This window comes from Dermacentor silvarum, chromosome 3 (genome assembly GCF_013339745.2).
Source record: "Dermacentor silvarum isolate Dsil-2018 chromosome 3, BIME_Dsil_1.4, whole genome shotgun sequence".
Taxonomy (NCBI): Eukaryota; Metazoa; Arthropoda; class Arachnida; order Ixodida; family Ixodidae; genus Dermacentor; species Dermacentor silvarum.
In genome coordinates this window covers 202,259,178-202,266,180 of record NC_051156.1, presented here as the reverse complement: position 1 = coordinate 202,266,180, position 7,003 = coordinate 202,259,178, and positions in this window count along the sequence as shown.

The following is a 7,003-nucleotide window of genomic DNA, read 5'->3' as shown; positions in this document are numbered from 1 at the left end:
CGCAACTAACTTTATTCCGTGAAAAACATCGCAATATATCGACAAGCCACACATGCGCGGCAAGGTTCCGCGCATCATACCATCCTAGATGTGTCAATAAGAAACACGTGCTAGCTTAAAAAGCATCTAAAAAATTCAAACTCAGCGCCGTGAAACACCACTGACGTATCGCTAATGCGGCTATCTTTTTTTTTTCTTATGTAATATGCCTCGATCCAGCATTTCTAGCGCCAGCACCTCGTTGCTTCTACCAAGAATGCTGATCTTCTTAAATCTTGCCTTACATTTACAGGATTTGCAGTGCACAGGTAAATGTGTCGAAAGCTTATTCTTAATGGAAAGTGCATGCTCTCTCGCTCTGTCAATAACCCGTTTGGCCGATGTAAACCCTGCCGCAGATGAGCGGAATTTCATATACCACACCCAGCGCACCTGTGACGTCGGGCTTTACATGTCTCTTGCCACATATAGACACCGATCCCCTTAAAGTCAGCTTCACCTTTAAACAGAAATGCATTGCTGGGAAGACGTTTTTCCAGGGGCAATATAAGTCGTCTTATATTAAAACGTGAAGGCCCTAGGAGCTTTTTTAATTGTTTTATTGTATTTTTGTTATTGCCCCAATACGCGCACGTGTCCAAAACGCATTAGGCTGGCCAAGTCCCAATTTGACCTGTCAAGGATACGAGCGCCATCTGGATAAGATTTTCGCAGGTAGCCTACCCGAGCGCGCCGCTGTTGGTATGGTATAAATGTTGGAAAAGGCGTTTGTGTTTGAGTTTCCTCGTAACAGAACTATATATATATATATATATATATATATATATATATAGTTCTAGTAAACGTTAGTTATATATATATATATATATATATATATATATATATATATATATATATATTATGTTCCTTTCTATTCATGCAATGGTTGTTATGCATGCAAAGCAAGGGGACCACTAATGTTCATTTCCCATTTTACGTGGTGCGATCTGCGCACCATTTCGTTATATGTATGCTGGCTGCTCCGAATAAACTTTAGTTGAGAGCTAGCGCTGGCGGTGTAAGAAGTTCCGGTACAGCGGGGAACCGCGGGTTCTTGTCCCAATGCGAACGTTCCCTGCTGCCGCTCCCTTTTACAACTCGCCAACACCTCCGAAATTCAGCAGCTCACGTGACTTCCAACATCAGGCGCGCGGGAAGACAGTGTGAATCAAGGTTTAAAGAAGAAGGTTTAGCTCGGGTCCAACTCTAATTTCCCCATTCAAACACTCGTAAAACGTAAAAATGCTGTTGTGAGACAACTGCCGGGGGCCGAATCGAATGAAATTCGTTGCGCTTGAGAGAGCCCGTTAGATTCTAGTAAGTCTGGGAAGCACAATTTTGATTTAGGACTCCATACACGAAGTCAAATTGCAATGTCAAATCGAAGGCAGAACTGCTGTGCTCTCTGTGTTTGTCCATAAATACCTCGCATGAGCACACTCCGAGAACTCGTCGCTCCGGTTGCGCATGCGCTGTAGCACCCGAGGAAACGTCCGCATAGCTGTTATATCACAATAAGACGTAATGCTCGCCTTCTCACGTTCTGCAAATTCCAGATTCTTATTCTGATTTTCCAGAATAAGGCATTTTTTCAAGTTGAAAAAATGCACTAACCTGTCCTTCACGCCGCTTGAAGGCCGTTGCAAGCCGCTGCCGCCGCCGCGTTTTGCGTTGAGACTGCGTTTCATCCTGAGTGACCTGGTCAACCCTAACGTCGGCGCCGTCACTTCTCGTGGGTCCTTTGGCGCATCTTGAAGGGCTTTTTCTTGGGGCTTTGCTACCGTTCTAGCACTGCTGGCAGTGCCGCCACCACGCTGGTCCGCAGGTACCTGCATTGTCAGCGAGAGATCTGGGCTTCCACGGGCCTCGTCAGGTTACGGACGGTACCCAGATCTCGCTTAATGCACCTGCACCTGGAAAAGGCTCGTTGGCGTGAATTCCTGTTTGACGCCGGAAATATTCCAAGTAAGCTGGGATTTACCGGAGGAAACCGACAGCGAGAGCAGCTCGAGTGTCTGTCTACTCTGACTGAGATTCTGCTTCTTCTTCTTCCTTCTTCACGAGCTGCGCTTCTTTTCCACGCGCAAGGAATGTCGCGCGCAGTGAGGGGCTTCTATGATATACCGGATGTTTCTACGAAGACTTTAACTAATATTTAAAAATAGCTGTTCTGAAATAAAAGAACGGTTCCTTTGGAGACATGCCGTATGCGGTGGCGACCACTGGGTGACGGGTAATTAGTAATTACCAAGAATCAGTTCATTACTTTTTAAAGTTTTAGTTTTAGCGAGCAGTCGCCCCGGATGAACTAAGGGCGCGGTGGAGAACCGCACTGACTAGCTATGATCTTCAGGACCAACTTTGGGCCATCCAGCAAGCCCGGGAAGCTGCCGAGAGACAGGGTCTCTCTGCTGCCCCCGGCGCGGCCTAGAGCCAGGCCATCGATTTCCAGGATATTTATTAAAGTTGTCTCACTCACTCACTAACTCCCCGTACAAGTCAAATCAACTTTATTTGGATCTGGGAAAATTGAAATGACCCGCGCAACCGTGCGGCGCGACAACTTTCGGCTATCAGAGCAGGCCCAACCGAAACTGGGAGGCATGCAGCGGGCGCAGACCCAAGCCCCTCGAGGCGGCGTTCAGCTTACGTCACCCAGCAGCGGGCAGCCAGCGCGCTGCCGGATACGTGCTCCTCTGGCTGCCCACCGCTTTCGGCATGTCTTCGACGGAACAGTCCTTTAACTTCAAAAGGGCTGTTTGATTGCGATAGCAATTATAAGGACACTTCAACCGGATTTCTGTCGTATCCCCCTGAGATTCACGTGGGTGTGTAGAAGTGTTATATCTGTGCAAGAGTTCGTCATGAAACGGGTAGAAAGTATGAACGGCCACCAAGTAGACCCTTTCATCGACCGTTTGAACTACGCGCCTAGTCGGGGCTATGTTAGCGAGCGAACAAACCTAACTCGCTGGTATTAGTTTGCCAGTTCAAAGGCAAATATGCAAGGTGAAATGTCACTGAAAGTGCCAAAACACAATGAATGTATCAGCTAAGGCGCAACAAGGTTTAAGGAAGGTTTTATTGCGCATTAAACAAAATTCGTGTGTCCTTCTGCGTGCGCTTGCTTGTCATTACCTGCTGCGTGCCGCAATTTCAGCGAGAAAATGTGCGCGAAGCATTCAATTATAAATCATGCAATTATTTACTCGTTTATTACTAAATTATAGTTGCCGCCGTAGCAGGCATTCTCATAAATGTGAACAATGCGATTGAAATACTAATTACACCGAGCACAAATATCCGCGTGTCTGCGCATTGCATGTTCATTTCATTTCTCTTAAGATAATACATTTATTTATGAATTCATTACAGCCCTTCAGGAAGGTTTCAGGCAAGGGAAAACTACAGTTGCAACAACGTAAATGAAGCGCTATGCAACGAGGCAAAAAAAAAAAAAAAAAGCATCAACATAAAAACTTTATTCGCACATCGTCATTGCGCCCAAGATCAATACAGTCATTACAAAAGTGCAATTGCATTGAAAACTAGAAACACGAAAACGTACGCATGGTAAGACACTAGTAAATATTACACGAAGATCAACGCACTACATAGTGGGTGTACAACGCAGCAATTGCCACATCAATGGCTGAATCGCTGTAATGCAAAGTGTAAAACAGAAAAAAGAGGCAGGAAGGAAAGAAAGAAAGAAAGAAAGAAAGAAAGAAAGAAAGAAAGAAAGAAAGAAAGAAAGAAAGAAAGAAAGAAAGAAAGAAAGGCAAGGAACCAAGGGATAAACTCAGCCATCTACGATAAGCCAAAAGTTCAGAGACAATGAGTGGAGCGTGAATCCACACATGACTTGTTTAGAATTTTTTAATTAAACATAAGTACTACAAGATCAATGGATAAGAATGTATAAAAGTACTGGAGAAAATAAATGCAGTAGAGAACTAGATGGTTGAGACGTCAAAATCTTCGAGGCAGAGCTGAGAAATCGTCGGGGATACATCCTGTCAAAATCTTCCGCAACACGCGTACAGAGAGGCAACGCGGGCGTTGTGATCTCACGCGGTCCGTGTTCTAAATGCTATAGAATATTTCTTCCAAGTGAAACTGTGTAGAAACACGACTGCCTCTAACTTCAATAAAAAAAATTGATTATTCAATTGTAGTGAATTCGGCTGCTGACAGCAATAACTATCATCTCACTTTGTGTCCCGCTGGCCACAAAACTTACTTGCACAGGTGGTCTTCGCGTGCCTACCAGTGCATAATTTTAATAAAACCATAAAGCTTAATTTTAAACACCCGGTATATTATTCACCGTCAAATTACTATCTCTCTCGCACGCAATGAACTTGTCACGCTGATTTATTCATTCTTTCTTCCGCAACTGTTCAGCAGCTCTTGAAAACTGACTGCCTTCAGTGATTGCGTCATTTCCGGCTTTATTCCTCCTCATCTTGGAAACACTTAAATTCAAGCTCTGGTTTCAGTTTGGTAGATAAGAAGTTGCGAGAGGCAAAATACGGTGAGTACAGCATGTGAGCTAAGATAGCGTTAAAAATTATGGGGTTTTACGTGCCAAAACCACAATTTGATTATGAGGCACGCCGTAGTGGGGGACTCCGGAAATTTGGACCACCTGGGGTTCTTTAACGTGCACCTAAATCTAAGTACACGGGTGTTTTCGCATTTCGCCCCCATCGAAATGCGGCCGCCGTGGCCAGGATAGCGTTGTCATCCCATCACGTTCAGTGCCCTGTGGGCGGAAGCTTTGTGACGCAAAAGTCACCTGACTTGCACAGATCGTAGATTTCTCTTGGAATTGTATCGCGCAACCACTTGGGCACTTCGACGTAAAGATGCTGGACGACTGTTCGACCTCGCGGTACGAAACCCAAAAAAACAAGCTCCTCAATATCGAGACATTCCCTAAAAGCTATACAATAACTTAATAAACACACATTCCTCTTTAACGTCCGTCATCGAAAAACCGACACAGTTGACAACAGAGAGTCAAAAGAAAGCAGACTAGTGAGAAGACCAAATTTCAAACATGCTCGCTACTTGGTCAACTGATGTGGACGATAGTGGAGTACGCGCACCTACCCACGAGCGCGTCTGTGTTGACCACCTTTCCGCCTCAGGGAGAAAAAAAGTTAAATATTGCTACTATTGGACACACCTTCGTACTTATATGCTTCAAGATTGCGTAACGAAATGAATTACTTGTAATCCTTAGCACTTATATGATTTAACGAAACATTGAAAAGCTAGCACGGAAACAACACTGAGTTACAAAGACGTCTCAACGGATCGGTGCCAAATCGTGATTTCTCCCTAGTAATACTAGTACGAAACTATGCTGCACCCACACGGGCGCTTTTGTTGCCTAAATCAGCCGCATTTTATCGCTTTCAAGTAAATTAGAGGATCTGACGTACGCCGGACGCCGCAGTGAGGGGCTTCCGAATAGTTTCGCCCACTTGGTGTTCTCCAATGTCCATCCGAATCTAAGTAGACGCTTTCAGCTATATCAACGTTCTGACGATCGACGTCACTCGGCAACGCAACTCGCTGAAACATAAGTGGTAGGTGAGTATCGTCCACGAGTCCTATTGCAATGTTTCGTGACTGTCCAAGGGTCGTCGTAAATTTAATGCTTCACCCTTGCGTTCGCGGTCACCTATACTAGCGAAAAGTAGTCATTCGCGTAAATCTCAAAATTTCACCTTTGTCAATACGAAACAAAACGCAATAACAACAAAATAAAATAAATGTTCACTCTCTGGGGAGTCTGTAGTGACGTCCGGATTGTTCGAGTTAGTTCGAAACGTCACGTGTCCACTCCTTGGCAGCGATGGACTCCTCGGAGCTTGCCGATTGGTCACCCGTGCCGTCATCGGAGTGCTCCCCGGACTGCTTCTCTTGTGAACCCGCTGCAGCCTCTTGCTCTGCTCCGGGTAGAGCCTGCGCTGCTTCGGGTGCAGCCTCTGCCAGAACGGGTGCAGCCTCTGTCAGAACGGGTGCAGCCTCTGCCAGAACGGGTGCAGCCTCTGCCAGAACGGGTGAAGCTTCCGCCGGAACGGTTGCAGCCGCCATTGCCTCCATCTCACTCCGCACATGGAAGAACTGCTGGTAGGTAACCATGGGGCGCACGAAGAGTGCCTGCGCCCGTGCACAAAAACAACGTGCGGCGCCCGTTGAAAGCTGATTACAGTGACAAATATTATGGCAGATTGATAGATACGACTTCCATATTCCTTCATCCGAGGCCACGTCAGGTGCCTCGAAATTGGCGCCATTTGCATGGATATAGTATACAGTGTGGTCCGGAGTTGAAGGTAACACTCTCGCGTGTCCATCTCTCTCTCTTTGCTGGCGCTCTTGCTGCGAGTTTAAATTCAAGATCCATTATATCAGTATACAATAGATAGGTGAGTAAATAGGTGCCAGTGCCACCAAGCACATGTCATCTTTGCACGTGCTCGACAGTCACGTGATATTTACAATCTATTAGGCTCCCATTTAGAAGTGTCACCTACTAGTAATTTACTAGTACTTATTTATTCGCACATTTCTTGCCAAAATGAAAGCACTAACTATACTAAACGGACCATCGCCGTTCCCACCACGGCCCTGTACGTACACTGTTGATTTCATGCAATTACGACGAGCGTAGGGATGCGTATCGGCGACCAGCGTCCGTAACGAAGCACCTGTGCTCGCGACCAAAACACAGTGCGTCGCGTAAAGGGAGCACAAAGGTGCACAAAACACGTGTGGTTATACGTGACTTGTAATATACTAAGCACTCATTTCGTAGTAAGTATCAATGGATATGCGCTAGGGGCGTACTTGAGTGGCCACGCCCCTAGCGAACGAGAAGATTAAACTTGCCGTCACCCATCGCCAGCTTACAACGGCCTAAAAGCACTTACCTGACTGAAAAATG